This window comes from Prorops nasuta, unplaced genomic scaffold (genome assembly GCF_024137725.1).
Source record: "Prorops nasuta isolate Cenicafe-Biocafe unplaced genomic scaffold, Cenicafe_Pnas_1.2 PNAS00002, whole genome shotgun sequence".
Taxonomy (NCBI): Eukaryota; Metazoa; Arthropoda; class Insecta; order Hymenoptera; family Bethylidae; genus Prorops; species Prorops nasuta.
Genome location: NW_027116799.1, coordinates 8,697,193 through 8,714,350, shown reverse-complemented (window position 1 = coordinate 8,714,350; position 17,158 = coordinate 8,697,193). Strand labels below are relative to the sequence as shown.

Sequence of the window (17,158 nt, the reverse complement as noted above, 5' to 3'; positions counted from 1 at the left end):
GCTCTCTCGCTCGCGTCGTTCGATTCTCTCAATGTTGTTTCTCCGATGTATTCCATTGTTTTCGTTCCCCGAAAACTATGCTTTAGAAGAGTTTAGAAGCTTTTCGCGCAACTCTGAAACAACTGAGAATATCTTGATAAACGTAAGATATTTATCGAAAGAATCAAAGTACTTCGCAACACGATAATACTTCCATTATTATTGTTTATAATTTTGTATCGTTACGAAACTTATCCCCCGTAAAAGCAACGAAAACAAATCTATTTCAGCCCGAGAGGAAAGAAGATCGAGGGGCTGTCGCGCAACTGATATTTTTCAGCAAAGCTTCGTCGATGTCTCGGTTGAAAGACTTTGTTCGGTGTGCGAGAAAAGCTTGTTTCAACAATGAAGAGAGGGGAGCGAGAAATGCAGCGATATTTAATTAAGAGTTATTAGGAATCGTCGACGAAATTCTCCTTATATATCGTATACTTTCCGAATAGCATGGATTAGTTGGATGATACATGGGGCAGTAGCGAATAAGGGATAGAGGGAGGGGGGAGGGGGTGATTGTTAATGGAACGAGCATCGGTCTCGATCCCTCTTACCGCGTGCGTGGCTTTTGTCGAACTGGATGGCGATTCCGTTGACGCTACGGGATAAATCGATGACGAGTCCAGAAGACTCGTAGCGTAGATTGGCGTTGCGGGATGAAAGTAATAGGATCAATGGTGGCTTGGCACATCTGCGCCCCCATAACATAATAGTCTCCCGAGTTATGACGAAGCATACAGCGCAGTGGCCCTCTGCATGCATCCAGCCCAACTCCATCCAACCATCCGGACTCTCCCGGAACTTTATTGACACTCATCAAACTTTTCTGCTTTCCTCTGCCTCGTTTACCCAGGTGTTGAGAGACTATATATATAGCAACCTAGCTAGAAACGCGCCGTTTCTCAACCGGTAATATCCACTCGCTTATCGAAGTATGCGTGCATGCACGTATGTATGTATATATATATATATACATATACTTAGGAAGAACCGTAAAGCGTTAGTTTGAATATTAAACAAGTATATACCGAGGAATAACATAATGGAGAGCTATCCGATCCAGTCAGCATTATACTCGTTAAAAGGATTTATCGAGTTCTCTTTGGGTAGAAACGCGATCCGATTGTCAGTGCTACGACTGGTCGATTTATGGAGGACTGGTAGTAATTTTCTTATTAGCTGGGTGTTAATAAACAAGCCACCGGCTTTTCATCACTCGCTGATTTGTAACTGGCGCGTTGTTATCTTGTTGTTATGATAAATCATTAGCCTACATTCTTACCGATCTCTCGTGACAGATGGAGTCGCGCTACCGTGTAATTGCAGCTTGACATATCGCTCCGCTTAACTGGTTCATTACGCGGACTTACCTCTCTCTCTCTCTCTGCTATGCAATACTCGATGCTCGTTGCATATTCGCTTCTTCCAACCGGTTGGAAGCACCGACTATTCTCTACCGTTATCCCCCCTCCCCCCCCCCCCCCTTCGTGCGCAGACTTTCTCCCATCGATGCAAATAAACAAGAGAATCACTCTCCTTAGCAGAGCTTACGCAGCCGAGCTTTCGCTAATTTTGCCAAATTCGCGAAAACCGTTTCTCTTGTTCCGACGTTTCTGCAAATGGAATTCAAGGCAAAAGTTTCGCCACTCTCTCGTTCTGCTGCTGCTGGCCGCTCGAATAGTTCGAGCAAAGTTTTCCCGCACTTGGCGATGCTCCGACCGGAAGTTAACGATTCGATAACGAGCCTCGGCCGAAAACAATCGTCGATCGTGATAACTCGATGCGCTTCTCCCGCGATATAATAATCGGTTATAACGAACCCACGTATATAATTGCTGAATTACGCTCGTAACGAAGCCTTCTCGCGAGAGCCTCGGACCAGCAACGAGGACGAAGACGACGTGGCTCGTCATTGGAAATAACCAAAATCCCAAACAGAAACGCTGTAATTTCCCTTCGGAATAGAACTAAAGTGAAAAGAGAAGGGGGGATTGAATTGGAGGGACAAGCTCTGACATAATCGAGGCGAGTCGAGTGTAGGAAGAGAAATATTCGAGCGCGGACTACAAGCTATAGCCCGAGAGACGATAAAATTGATAATTGATCCTGGTAATGATTAAATAATGAGCGGGAAGTGGAGATTGATTAAACCGAACGCTTCATTTCCGGTTGTTTCCTCCAGCCACGACGATCGTTTATAGTATCTATATATATATATATATATGTATACACACACATGCTTATTTCTAAATATACGTTTATACCTGCTCTCTCATCGCTTTTACTCGCTTACTCGAGAGAAATTGGTAAACACAAAGGTACGACGAGGAAAGAATCTCGAAAACTGACCGAATATTTCACACAGAGTAAAACTAAGGAGAAACTTTATTCTGCGCGCGGAAAAGGTTGGATCTTACATTGGCGTGAAAATTCAGGGAAGCCATTTTCCATTTTCCATTTTCCTCCATTTATAATTTCCGGCAAATTCAGACGTATAGGTTCTAGCTCGATGAAATTGCAATATTCGATCTCGGGTGGAAACTTTTCTCAGCTTTTCTTCCGTTGCTTCGGTTATAACTTGATAATGGAGAAACGGTATAGACTGATTAAAGCTGTATACAATGAACGTGTTTTTAGCCTGGCTTTCCGCGTTCTCGGGCTTTCGAATGGCGAATAATAATTGCAGGAGCGCAGCAGACGAGACCGCACGCACGCACGGAGGGAACCTCCGCGAAATTTATCGAATTTCAGGCGTCGAGTGAATCGCCGGTTTTTGCACGAGAAAATAATTATTCCAACGGGATGAAAAATGGAAAATGACTGGCACGTTGGTCGGTAGAAGTAAATTTATGGGGGATAAAGCTTTATTCGACGATGTACGGCGAAAAAGCTGCGGCGAGAGTGTGTTGGTGGCATGTTGACTAGTTTTTATAGATGGTGCACGCGCGTGCGTCGCATCAACGGTTCTCGTGCATGTATGTGTGTGCGCGACAGAGAGAGGACACTGAGACCATAAACGCCGAGAGCTCTGACATGGCTCGCGCGCGTTCCCTTTATTATTCATTTAATGTTGATGGCCACTCGTACTGGCTGCAAGAGACGTTTCACTGTTTACCCTCACATATATTTCTCCCCGAGCATACATTCGCCCCGAACGGAGCTTATCCCTTACGAATTAACGTAACGCGGGGATATAGCTTTCCCAAAACTAATCTTCCACCGAGATCTTCGTTCTCTCTATACTACTCATCAAATATATTAATTATCCATAGCAAATTACAATTATTGGTAATCGTAACGAATATACATAAATCTGTCAATTTATAACAATGTCTTGGATTAATCCAGCGAAAGAACACGTGTGACGTTAAATGATCAAAGTTTGTGTAACGATTGAGTTTATCGAGTTGAGTATCTGGGTGATAAAAATCTTGTTGGTTGTCAATGAGAAACGAATTTATTTGATGTCTTGCCCTTTTTGGATGATGCACCACTGCACTGGTCTGGCAAGTTCCCTTTCTGGTTCAGAATTTTAATGATTTCAGTTTATTGGAGAGGACTCGGAAACGATTAGGCGTATGTGGAATGAATTTCGTATAGTAATGTGCTTTAATCCTCGAGAGCACATCTGGCACGATAGTACAATTGCACTTAGGAGGGAATTTAATGCTTTCAGGTTGCTTCAACCACGCCTGTGGCTGAACGAGACACCAAAGCAGCAACGGCACCAGGACAGCACGAATCAGGTGTTTGTCGTGGAAGATCGCGATTACGCCACATAATCATGGATAATTAATCCGACGGAAGGTACGGTACGTATATCCTACAACAGATGTTGTTGCACTGATATAAATCAAGACTCCCGTTTCCACGCTCGGCACCTGACTATACCCAAAAATCCTGCCAATTATATCCTTCCTGCTATATATATATATTGTATCAACTTCTGAATGGAGTTAGCTGAAGTAGTAATTATAGCTATGATGCATTTTTAAATGTTTTAAAGTTTCGAAATACATTGATTTGTATAACGTCAAATCCCACAAAAAACAAGCTTCAACTGTAAAAAAATGAAGCAAGTACATAAATCCTCTATAGCATAAATATTATAATAAAATAAAATATTCCAATTAGAAAAATGAGTGAAATCCAAATGTTGGGCAAGTATATATTTTTGCGGTAGCAGAATTTAAAGTTTCGAACAAACAAAAAAATAGTAACACAAAAACGTTCCTTGTCGGTTGCTTGTTGTATGCAATGACATTGAATAACCACATTTTGAAATTACGAGAGGCAATGCTTGTATTGCAATGTCGAAATATTGACTTGTTTAACGTCAAATATACCGTCAATATTCAGAAGCTTCTATAGACACATAGGTATAATAATAATAATTTTAGTCACTCGTACATGTTATAAATAAACTAATTCTAATACAAGAAAACATTGGGTCTTTGCGATTATAAAGGTTCTTCCGGTAAAACGTGCCTCCAAGTTCTTTGTAAAATCGTTTTGGTATACTAAAATATTATAAAACGGTAATCCTTCCTCTCTATTCTTATTTTAATTCATTAAACAGTTTATTAACTCTAATTCTTGTCTGTATAGATTATAAAGTTATTTTTGACGAGCGGGTTCGCGACGCGTACTAAATATATAATAAACACGTCATTATAGATAGATTTCCTAGAATTTCATGAAAATGTATCCTCACATTGACTTTGAACCGCCTTTGTAAAAACCCACGCGTGACACGGTGTACCTATATATATATATATATATATATATATAGAACAGGACGAAATGGACGAGTAATTGCACGTAGTTGCTCGTTCGGTCAAATTTAATATATATAGTAATTGTTGAGGGATTAGCGCGTAGGAATTCTACGTTTGAGTATATATATACGCGTTGGAACGGCGGACGCTTGTAAATTCGTTTATAAATAATAGTAGAAGAGCGTAAGTTGGCGCCGGTGGTTTGGAGGAGGAACGGGGAATTGCTGGAGCGTCGAGAGATTGGTGAATGAACGAGCGCGCGATATATTTACCTAGCGATTTCGACAGACTTGAATAATGTCGTTGAAGTGCGGAAACCGCCGGCGGCATCGATTCCCCAGGTGTTCTATATGCACCTTTAATGGGTAATTGTCGGGGCGCGTAGCGTTGAATTTGTGCCAATGCCGATTCTTTTGTGCGGCCCCTACGGTGACGACCCGAAATCCCCGATACACCCCAATGGGCCGATCCTGCAAGAGGGTAACCCGAGTAACCTGTGTTTCAAGAGAGAGAGAGAGAGAGAGAGAGAGAGAGAGAGAGGAGGAGGATAGGGTCTATGTATACCGTTATGCGTGATTCACAAATACCCTTCTTATATACTGTAGTGTATATATATATATATGTATATACTGCATCTCACTCTCCCTCGTTCTTTACCATATCTCACCCTAAGCGAACCGTTAATTAATATTCAAACCCTTACCCACCCTCATTACCATTTCCTCCTAATTGCACCAAATTAATCATCAGACCCGCAGTCTTTATACTCTTATATTTTTTAAACCTTTATTTTCTTTTTCTCGAAACTCCCTTTGAACGGAGTAATTTTTCTTCGCTCTCTCTCTCTCTCTCTCGTTGCTCGTATCACACCGCAGTGGGTATCGGCCAGTGTGGCCAGGTTATTTTTCAGCTACCGGATATACGTGCGTCAACTACGAACTTTCACGTCTCCCCCCACTTAGGTATATATATAGGAGCACATAATACTCGCACTCGTTTACGTCGGGACGTGAAAATTTCTTTGCGGAGCGATGCCATTTTTCGAACGGCACTTTAAACCGAACGGATAAGCACGGGATCGCGCGCTGTTCGCTCGGCATCGGGAATTTATTCGCCATTATATCCCCATGACTTATCGATCAGCGTAAACTATCCTAGACTCGTTAGATTCGTCGACCATAAACGAGATTCCGATAACGAAATCGACACAGGTATTATATACCTGTGTACGTATATGATACATATAGATTGGTCGATTGGATGGAACAGTTGGCTCGTAATCTAATTGAAAAAGCTCGCACTGGGGAATATCTATATAGAATGGACGGACGGCGATGATGAGAAGCGGTAAAAGTGTGATTTGGCATTTTGCTGTTCCACGTAAGAGCTACATGCGAGTTAACCCAGAGAGTTTGTAGCCGAGCAAACGATCGATACATCTGCATGGAAGAGCCAGCGCGAGTCTTCCTAACGAATGCAGCCGTTAAATGCTAACTCGCGCTTTTTTCCCCATATAATCGCGCGCGGCCACGCTGTTAAAACGCCCACGCCAGCTGGATACTCGGCTGACGTATCGGGAATCGAACGTACATAACCTCTGCGCTATACGTCGCAGCCGCAATGGAAGATATTGAAATTACAGTTAGCGGAGAGTGCACGGGGAATGACATTCGCCCACTGATCGCAATAAATCCAACCCTGTCACTACTTCCCTCGCCCAGTCATTACTGCGTCTCTCGTTGGAGACCCCCGATAGAGCATCGTGTCTATGGATAAACAGTGCTACCACCAGTGTAATAATGACCGAGAGGGAAAACCAGTCGAACGATTCGCATTAGTATTTCTACAGCGTACGAATCGTTTGATTTTAAAGAATGAATTTCGCTGGATCGGAGCGAGGATGACGCGACACACACGGTAAATACGTGGTGGGTGGGAGAGGAGAGGCGCGCGCGGTATATAGTCGAGTGGCTCGATAACCCGATTTTCTAAAAATTGATCTTTGCCAAAGTGGAAAAAGACTGGCTGAATCAGCAGTGCGCGATTCTCGAGTGCTGCGGGAGGATGAGGATCGAGGGGGAGGGGGGGGGGGGAGGGACCGGTCGATTCGCGAAGGGAAATATAGCCGTGACCCGGGTGCAGTGAGCGCCACTGCGACGATTGAGAGACAATGAGATTATGTCAGGCTTCTCTCGGTTAAGTGAGCAAAGGGAGGGAGAGGGGGAAAGGGGCAGGGTGGAGAGCACACCTACACAGGAAGCACACGGAGCGCCAGGAAACTTGATGGAAAACTTGCTTCTGTGTAAATTAATATACGCGCGTCCCTGCAGCCAGTCAGCAACCTTTCACCAATTTAAACTCCACCGCGACTCTGCCACACAAGCCAACTTTATCCGAACCAATCTTAGTTTTTCAATCTCACTTTTATCGACATATTTTTCGTAAACGAAGAGAGAGAGAGAGAGAGAGAGAGAGAGAGAGAGGATTTTTTTGTTCAACCCCTATCCCTATATATACCTGATGGGCCGATAAATGCTTTTCCATTATTCGTACCGCTGTGCAATAATCGATAACCGCATTTTTAAGCTTTTACCGCACAATTGAATCGCAAGCTATACCAGCGAAAAACGTAAAAATGCGAAATGGCGTGCAATCGATCCTTCCAGCCAAACACATTGGAACGCATTAATTAATCGATCATTCGATAATTCCAGTCGCGAAGAATCAATGAGATTTATAGTTATACATGTACATTCTCGGAGTCTAATCTTGAATATCTATTAGCAAGATTAACGGAATTGAAGTTCGTGCCGACATTTCGTACTTGGATGCGTTTCAAGGCAACCGAGTCGACGACCGATTATTTCCATTTTTCCCACACCGAACCTTTAATTATGCTTCCTTCGGCTAACTGCTAAATTTTCCTAATCCAATAAGCCGGAAAACCCAGCGTTAAGCGTTTTCTCGGAATTGATTAATTCTTTGGTCCTATATACGATTCTAGCTGCTAAAACTGTCTCGGTTAATTATAGCTATTCGAGCATGTAATTTTCTTCATTGATCAGAGCTCCATTGACTTTCGTTATTGAGGAAAATGCAGTTTTCTTTTACTCGTTGGTATTTTCCTCGTGCAAACAGTCGAGGTTTACTGCGTCACAACAGCGACAGTTGGTAAGCATTTGGAGTGAGAGGGGGATGAGGCGATGGAGAGGAGGGGGGAGGGGGGAGGGGGTCGTTTGCAGGTACACGAAAAGGAGAGGTAGAGAGAAAGACGTGGCGAGTAGAGCTTTGAGTGTATATATATATATATAAAAGGAGAGACGAGGAAGAGGAACGGAGAGAGGGAGTGGTCAGGACGCGTATTAGGAGAGAATACGAAGGTAGACTCGTGTGACGAAAAGACGACGACATTTTGCTAGTGGTTTGAGAAGAGCCGAGAGAAAAAAGCCTGGGCAAGAATTTTGTCTCCGAGAGAGAGAGAGAGAGAGAGAGAGAGAGAGAGAGAGGCCAGTCAAGCAAGCAAGCAGGCAGGCAGCCAGGCAGCAGCAGCAGGCTGCTGATGGCTGGCTGGCTGGCTTGGTGGTATTAGTTTGGGAATAGAGCGGCAGTAGCGTCGCTGTTTGGTGCGAGTGGTGGGGGAAGCGTCGGGGAGTGGCAGTGGGGGCAAAAATGAGCTCAGTAAGCGCTAAGCGCTCGAGCCGGTGCGACGCGAGGCACCCAAAGGATACGAGAAACGACTGTACGTTTGGCACCGGACGCTTTTTACCGGCTCTGCCTGGTGAAATCCAGGAGAACCTCGCGCGACTCTGTGCTCCCAAGTGTTTTAAACAATTGTTCAAAAGTATCGTGATTTATCGAGGAAGAAACCAGCAGCGGTGCTCCAATCGGAGATACTCCTTCTAGCGTCCTTTTCGACCGGTTCGTCGAAAAATCTGGTTGCTCGAGGAGAGCCGAGTCGAGTCGAGCGGAGCCGAAAGCCCTCTGGCGGTGCTCCATTTTGATTCGTTGCCTCTCTTTAGCCGGTAACCACCGCAAGAAAATCCTCTCTGGTGTCCCTTTGGACGACCTTCGAAATCCAAAGGCAGTGGTGTTCCCTTTCCAGTCTCTTCCTTCCCTCTCTTTTTCACTCTCTCTCTCTCTCTTTCTCTCTTTCTCTCTTTCTCTCCCATTCCATTTCTACCCGACGACGAAAGCCTCTAGCGAGGCGCGAGCGCGCGCACTGGTCCCTCTCCGTGTATATATGCATGTGTCTGTGTACATGTGAGGCTCTGTGTGTGTGCGTGCGTGCGTGCGTGCATTTATCGTCTCTCTTCAATGTGCTTCTTGTGCTATGATTCCGCAGAGTGCGTATGCGTGTGTGCTGGTCGAGTTGTGAGGCCGCAACCACGCAAACCCCTGGCGTAAAATTGCTGTATCGTGCAACTGCTGGATACGCGTGTGTGAGTCCTCTCTGAAAAATTAACATCGACGTCCATGAGAGTGCGTATCGTTGAAAAGTGTGCGTGATTCAGCTGCTCTGGGAGGTTGAGTGTGCGACGATAATGAGAAATTGGTGAGAATATCGAGTGTTATTGAGGAGTGGTGTGCCACGGTGGGATATATATATATATATATATTATAGTTGAGTTTGGCTGTTGTTGGGCTCTCGGCGGAGCAGCGCCAGGCCGATATAGCGATACAGTAGCGATATAACAGAGAGGAGGAAGGAAGGAGTATACACGGACGACGTAGCAGCAGCAGCAGCATCGGCAGACATTGGATTACCGCGTGGGACAAAGGATAGGAGCGCGCGTGCGCGCGCGAGCACGCGCATCCGCATCGTCCGGCGCCGACACGAGCGCGTACCCTCCTCACGCATACATATGTGCCAGCACACGCGAGAGCTCTGTGCGTGTGAGCAGAGACTCGGCAGCCAGCGAGCCCCGGATTATTTATCGACCTGCACGAGGTATTGTGACTACGTGCTGACGACTCTTACCAGAGACCCTATCCTCAACCCCCCCCCCCCCCCCCTCTCCCACCTTCCACCTTTTTCACTTTTCTCCAACCATTCTCCAAAACACGAACGCGCATCACGCGGTCTATCATCGAGCAACCCGATCGCCACTAATATCAATTTTATCCTCTCGTTATTATGCTTTGGCAATTGTCCTTACGCACATACACACACACACATATATATATAGATGAAGAAGAAGACATCGTGGGAAAATGGACGCGTCGCCAGACGATTAAAAACGATCCCTATGCCGAATGAAATTGTACACCGTCGGTCGAGCAAAACAAAAGGGTCCCTTTCCTGACCGGCGGTCTCGACGAATGTTTCCGCCTACCGCTTCTAGCACACCGCGCCCCCCCCCCCCCCTTCCTCTCAGCCATCTAACTCTCTTCCCGAGAAACGACTAATAATTCTTTTAAAGTCATTTTAAATGCTCGCAGTAAAATGTTTGAGTTTCTTGACTGACTCACGTCAAGTGTGATAAAAGCCAGTGATAAAAATTAATCTAGAACAAACATTGAAATAAAACAAACGTAGAGCGAAACCCGACAATTTCTCTCTGTTATGTATATATATAACAATAATGGTTTCTAGTCTTGTTTAATGTTATACTAGATTTATCGTTGCACACTCTCTCCAACGTTTCACCAGTGTAGTTTGTACCTCGGAGATATTGCTCCTATTGAACGAAAATCGCCAGGCTTATCGAGCTTTTTCGTGACTTTCTTCTCGCGCAGTAGGCTTTTCCAGCTTATCATTGAATATTTCCGCAGTATCGCGCACGTACTACGGTGGGGAATGTGTGTATTTAGGGTGTGTATAAGTGCGGATACACATTGAGGGAATTTTCATGGACGACTGTGATTGCGAGTATCACGCTAGCATGCGTGTTTTCACGGCTGCATGTCTCAATTGGACGGAGAGGAAGAGAGAGAGAGAGAGAGAGAGAGAGAGGGAGAGAGGGAGAGGGAGCATGAAAAAAAAGAGGCTGTCGTGTGTAGGCGAAAAAGAAATTCAAGCAAATCCTTACTCTTTCTTTTTTAGCGGTGCACGAGAACCTTGTTGAATTTTGGAGATTCTGTGATTGCCTTATACCCTCGTATCGAGCAACTCGCTGGAAAAATGATTTTCCAATGCGCTTCGCAACCTACCGAGTTTATATATATATATATATGTTTGATGGAGGAGAATAATGATTCATTGCGGGCTGTCAGCCATTTTGATGGCTCGACATTGGCCAGATATGACGAGTTTCCAACTAGTGAACGCTCTTCTCGACGACGACGATCGGCCAATAGAAGGAAATAACTATGAGGGAGAGAGAGAGAGAGAGAGAGAGAGAGAGAGCAGCCATTTCCAGGCATCCAACCATTTTGCATCTTTCCATTGGCTAATAATCCTTTTACCCTCTGGTATACACTTACCTCGTCAAGCGTTCGTGTTCACTCTCCAATGATTTGTTAAGCAGTCTTTACGAGTATCTGGAAACGGCATTTACAACGACTCTACATAAACGCGCCGGCCTCGATACATTGGCACCTTTTCTATCTTGGCCAGACTTTAACGAGCCTTCCAGGTGTACTTTACGAGAACGTGAAATCGCCATTTGTGCGAATATTAAGCGCCTTCGTAATTGTACAATAATATCCTTCCAAACCGTGCATCATCCCAAAGACACTCGTACATATACGTACCTACCGTAAATGTACCGTGGATATCCCAGGAACATCCTATAAACGCAATATCTCTCTCTCTCTCTCTCTCTCTCTCTCTCTCTCTCAATGACTCTTTAATTCAATGACAACTCCTCTATCATTTGTTCTTTCCTGTGAACAGTAATGAGCCGTTGTATGTGTGTTTTACGTGTACCGGAGAGAGAGAGAGAGAGAGAGAGAGAGAGAGAGAGATGGTTTGTAACGCCGAATAGACACGACGCGGTGCGGTGGCGCACCTTGCACGGAAGCCGCAGTTCCGTCGCCAGGTACGCTTTAACGATTTCTAATATACCGTTTCACACTTTACGAGCAATTGGCGGCCATTGCGCGAGCAACAAATGGATCGCGCCGCTTCCCAAATCCCTTCACACCCATCTTCCTCCTTCGTTAACTTTAACGCTTTTTTAACGAACCAATTTACCCTGGTAATAACCGTTCCGATATCGAGAGAACGACGATCATTCATAATTTCAACGATCCACGCACACGGCTTATTAACTTTCTTCGATGCTCCACTCTGCTCTTCTCCTCCTACATATGTATGTAAGATGGACGTGTGTGGGGCTCTGTCGTATACATTTGCTTGCCAGCCGCGCACCGGAGCACGCGAGCTCGCATCAACCAACCTCGGAATCTCTACTCTTGCGCATATGCCTACGTGCAACTATAGCGTTTCGTCTCTTCTATACATCGTACATTCTTTCTTCACTCTCACTCTCTGTAAACACAGAATTCTTTTATAACGGTCGAGGAACTCTCTTGATGAAAAACTGTAAACACGAGTAATCTTTCTTAAACTTTTCGATAGAACTCTAGAGACGTTTTCTCCTACCATGAGAGAATTTGCGAAGAATTTATTTTTGTACGATAAAATGGACCTCTGGAATGATTCTTCTTCTCTTAACTGGCTTCGCGATCCTGCAATCTGGCAATATGAATGAGTGCCGTGTACTGATACAGTAATAAGATTACTGTGAAAATGTGTAGTAACGCGTAAGCGTATTATTCGCGTCATCCAACGGTAACATTAGCAATTTTTCGTAAGCTTCTCTCTCATACACATGCAAGCACGGTCCCTATTTCTACTGGACGTTGCACGAAAGCCCATTTTTATTCCAATCGCGATAAATTCGACACGTTTGAAAAAACTGTTAACCCTCGAGGAAAGAGAAATCCGATTGTTTGTCGCATATATATATATATATATATACATATGGTATGTTTACACGTATAACGCGAGACGGAATCGAGTTCTCCTTTCGGAGATATGCAAATTGGCAATTTTCAAAGACAAGCGAGGGCAATTGTCCGAGTAAGAGTCTCGCCGTCTGACGTACAAGTACGAGCGAGACGAGTGCAAGGAGAGCGTAGATCCAGAGGCAAAAGGGAAATAAATCGGTCGAGTCGAGAGAATAATTCGCCGCGAGCAGAGTGCCTTGGATCAAGTACGATAATTTATGCAATTAATGTGCGCCACCTGTCGCAAACATTGTCCCACTAACTTGACGTTTACGTAACGAGTTATCGTTCCTTTTAACGACTTCTCGTATGCGAGACAGCAGCGTGGAATCTCTCGCTGCTGCTGCTTTCCACGCGCCCTTTTTCTACTTTCTTTCTATATATATAACGAGCTTTTGCAAATTTTTCATTCGAGCTTTGCTCCTTATTAACCTTGGAGATACCAGGAATCGAAGCACATATTTCACTGCTTTCCGAGAGTTTTGCTTTCTCTACTACACATATATGTGTATGATTGAAAGGTTCGAGTTTAACGAGAGACGGCCACCGGAGGCTACCGAGACTCTCGCAAGCTCAATTTCGACGGTCCGAGGCTGATCGTCGTCATCCGGTAAAAGCATGGAGAGTGGCTGGCTTCCATTATATTATATTCGGCCTAGTGATACTCTACCGCGTGTATGTACCATGGTATAATACTCGTCTATGTATTTATTATACGTACCTATGGCCCTAATTCGTACAAAGGGCTCGTCTCGCCATTACGAGCCAAAAGCTCGCCACATCGAAGGGACTTGCATTACTACTCCTGCATTTACTCAGGAGACCCCCCCTCACCCCCTCTCTTCCTCCTCCAAGTCCATCCATACCACTTGCCAAATTGCCAGAGAGCTACACAGAGCCATGCATCAAACTCGAAAACCTATAATCAGGAACAAGCTTGTTTCTCTCTCTCTCTCTCTCTCTCTCTTAATATATATATAAAAGCGAAGCTTAGCCGTTACGTATTACGGCACTCGCCCGGTTTCCTACATCAACGTAACTCGTAGCGTAGCACAGCGAACGTTTGATTGTTGAGCCTACAAATTATTCCTTTTAATCGAGTCATCTTGAAATTATTCAATCGTCGAGCGCGTTGCGTAATCGAGGAAGGGCGAGGGGGAGAAGTCTCTGATTTTATTGCGTGCCGATCATCGTGGGATTATTCGACGATGAGTCTCGAATTTATGGCCCGATCGCGCATGATTCCTGCAGGTCGTCTTATCGGAAAGCTATTAAAAATTCTCCAATGTCGCGTCCCGTTTGCCAGCATTTTTCTTTCGCTCTCCCGAGCCTGTTTTATTATTTCCACTCGAGACAAGCGCCTTGCGCGTTCTCCATTGTGGTGGAAATGCTGAAAAGTTTGAGGTGCCTTGTGACGTCATGGCTATTCGAGCACGCTTGGGTAATACACCGAGCAACTTATTCGCCATTCGGAGTGATTGGCATGGCTAGATAGCGAACGCGTGTATATATATATATATATATATGGCAGTTGCAAAGTTCCAAGGAACCGTCCCGAGTCGATAGCCGAGTCCACGTACAGTTACTGGAAACAACTGCAACGTTCAGAGCCAATCTCCAAACAAACAAACTTTCATCCATTCAACGAGCAATCTTTTCACTCTTTTCCACACTTCTCTCTCTCTCTCTCTCTCTCTCACTTTCTTCGGAAAAACTTTAACTATTTCTCTCTGCTGCACGAGCATTATCATAGCTTCCTCATCGTTAATCCTCGAATCTATTTGATCGTTTTCCCAGAATCGACACTCGTATACCGTTTCTTATCTCGCCCGAGCCAACGCCTCGCAAGTTTCCCAACAACTTTTGTTCGCTGGCGAACCTCTTTTTCACACTCTCTTCGCGCGAATCGATCGGCGAATCTTTGCTACCGACTGTACACCTTGACTGGTAATGTTTCTTTCATTAGGAAAGTGGACTCGATAGCGCGTCATTAGCGTATTTACGCTGAAATACACGCTCGAGAAGCAGATATAGAAACCAAGAGAGATGGCTGAATAATTAAAAGAGAAGAGCGAGTGGAGCTTCCAATTCATGGAATTGCGATAAAGCGCGCTCTCTTCGGGCCAATCGGTTAGAAGGATCGATCCTTCTTTATCGGCTTCGCCGATAAAGCGCAAAAATTTCTTAATTGGTATGTAAGTGTGTGTAGGTCTGCCACTCGTACGTTTCTCACACATCTGCGCGAGCTTAAAGTCCATTAAAGCGATGTTTTGTTGACACTTTGCTAGCTCCGCAGATAACACCTTGATCCAGCCACTATTTGGATCTACAATATAAATGTTTGCCCGTCGTCTTAAATCGATCAACAAAACCGCCGTAGATAGAGTCATCTCGTTTATTCCTCTCTCTCTCTCTCTCTCTCTCTCTCTCTCTTAGTTTTATTTATATATTACACTCTCCTCTCCTTTCTTTCCTCTTCATATATTTTACTCGCGAAGCTACTCGTATTTTCAATCTATATATCACTGCATAATCTCTTTCTCACTTTTTTACCAACCGGTTATGTAAGAGAGCGATATCATCGCAGAGTACCGATACGTATTTACACAATTACCAGCGTTAAATCAAGACGCGAAACCGAGCATAAAACGATCAAACGGTGTATAGTAAATATTTTCATTAAATTAATTACACAAACTGAGCATTATCGTCTTGCGGGCTGAATAAATGGTTCTCGCGCGAGACGATGTTCGATCGGTAAGAAAGAACTCGGTAATAATATAGTCGAATTTGTACTTTTTTACTGGAGATGGAAGAGAGGGGGGGGGGGGGGATACAGTAACGCATTTACATCGTTCTCGCGATGGGATTACCTTTCTACCGAGGATTCGTGTGAGCGAGCGAGCGAGCGAGAGCGAGAGCGAGAGAGAGAGAGAGAGAGAGAGAGAGAGAGAGAGAGAGAGAGAGACGTGTTTCAGCATTGGACGATTGGTCGTGCGTGATAAGGTGGAATCGCCGAGCAGATAGTGCACATTTTGCACGCTGTCTGCTCACGAGAGAAAGAGAGAGAGGAATAAGAATTTATCGCAGAGACTGCAAAGCCGATTGCGATGCTCGGTCGAGTCTCGATTTTATCAGCTGGCTACGTTATCGAGCGGGAAGTGTGGACGTTCTCGCTCTTCTCCATGAATGATGAACCAACCTTGACTATACACTCGCTTGATGCCATCATAACACTCCCTGCCATATTTACTCAGCGACACAACGCTCGCCCTTTCTTCTTCTTCTTCTCCTTCTCTTTTATTCACCGCGGCCCGCGCCCCTAAGATGCGGCCATTAATTAAAAGCCGATCCATTATTTAGCTCATTTAACCGTTTTCATCCTCTCCCCCTCCTTCAGCCACTCTTAACCTCTCTCATTGTATATCTAAAAACGGATTTCGCCTTGTTAACTCGTCTCGATCTTATCGTCGAGCCTTGAAAATGCATTTAATGCGACTCTCATCTCTCTCCTTATCGCTCCGATCAACTTCCAGGACAAAAAAACTGTTTATCGCCCAGATGCGAGCGTCCAGCGTCTCTGTAAATTCTATCGGCTCGCAGCGTAGCACCCTTTGGACATTCAAACGTGTATGTATTATGTAATATGCGGTACGCGTATAGCCCGATACGTTAAGTTCCTTGCTTTGTTTACTCCCCCCCCCCCCCCCTCCATAATTCCAATTGTATTATTTCCACGGGATGTTGTCGGACGTTTCCGTTTTCCAAGCACGTGACGATTAAGAGTTTACGCAGGAGAGAATCGAGGGGTCTTTCCAGGGACGGAAGTGAGATAAATGAAGAGAGGGCAAGTCGACCGTTAGTTCGGCGGTTACGCGTATAGTCGAGTGTATTTACTCGGAGCAGCTCGACCGTGCATGCCTCACGACTTTTGTAAACGTCGTTTGTCACCCGTGCCACGCGTCATTCCTTTGCTAGAATCCCCCCCCCCCCCCCCCCCTCCTCTTTATTCTCTAGCTCCCATCGACTGGAATACTTTTTACCCACGCACGCACCCAGGAACCAGCCACGACAAACCGCGCGTTTTGTTCCTTCTGGTCAATTGGAGCTCATCGATTCGACCTGTCAGAGTCCTCTCTTCTATACGTGTGTACGTGTGTGTACTCATACCCTTTACACGAACCACTCCATTTTTTCCAACCTACTTTTTATACAGCAACGAGAAATCCTTTCACTTTGCGTAAACATTAATTCTTACGATGATTAATGTCTCTCTCTCTCTCTCTGAAAGTCGCCATATATACACACACACACACACCACAGCACTATTTCATTTTATCGCTGCTGCATTACCACCACAAATCGCTTGATCAATGTTCCTCGATTTTAATTGT

The 17,158-nt window shown here is 44.8% G+C and overlaps 1 protein-coding gene across 3 annotated transcripts in view; it reads left to right on the top strand.

Annotated features, from left to right (window-relative positions):
- The window catches only part of LOC136774923 (zinc finger protein 608-like), a 122,375-nt gene that overhangs the window by 30,555 nt on the left and 74,662 nt on the right, over positions 1-17,158 (top strand). For 2 of the 3 annotated variants that reach the window (XM_066729401.1, XM_066729404.1), the window contains exon 2: positions 3,710-3,845. The gene's annotated coding sequence lies outside the window, so the exon portion shown is untranslated. Of the gene's footprint in view, positions 1-3,709; positions 3,846-8,514; positions 9,364-9,432; positions 9,760-17,158 lie in introns of those variants that run through there. The other variant, XM_066729398.1, reaches the window with a different exon arrangement.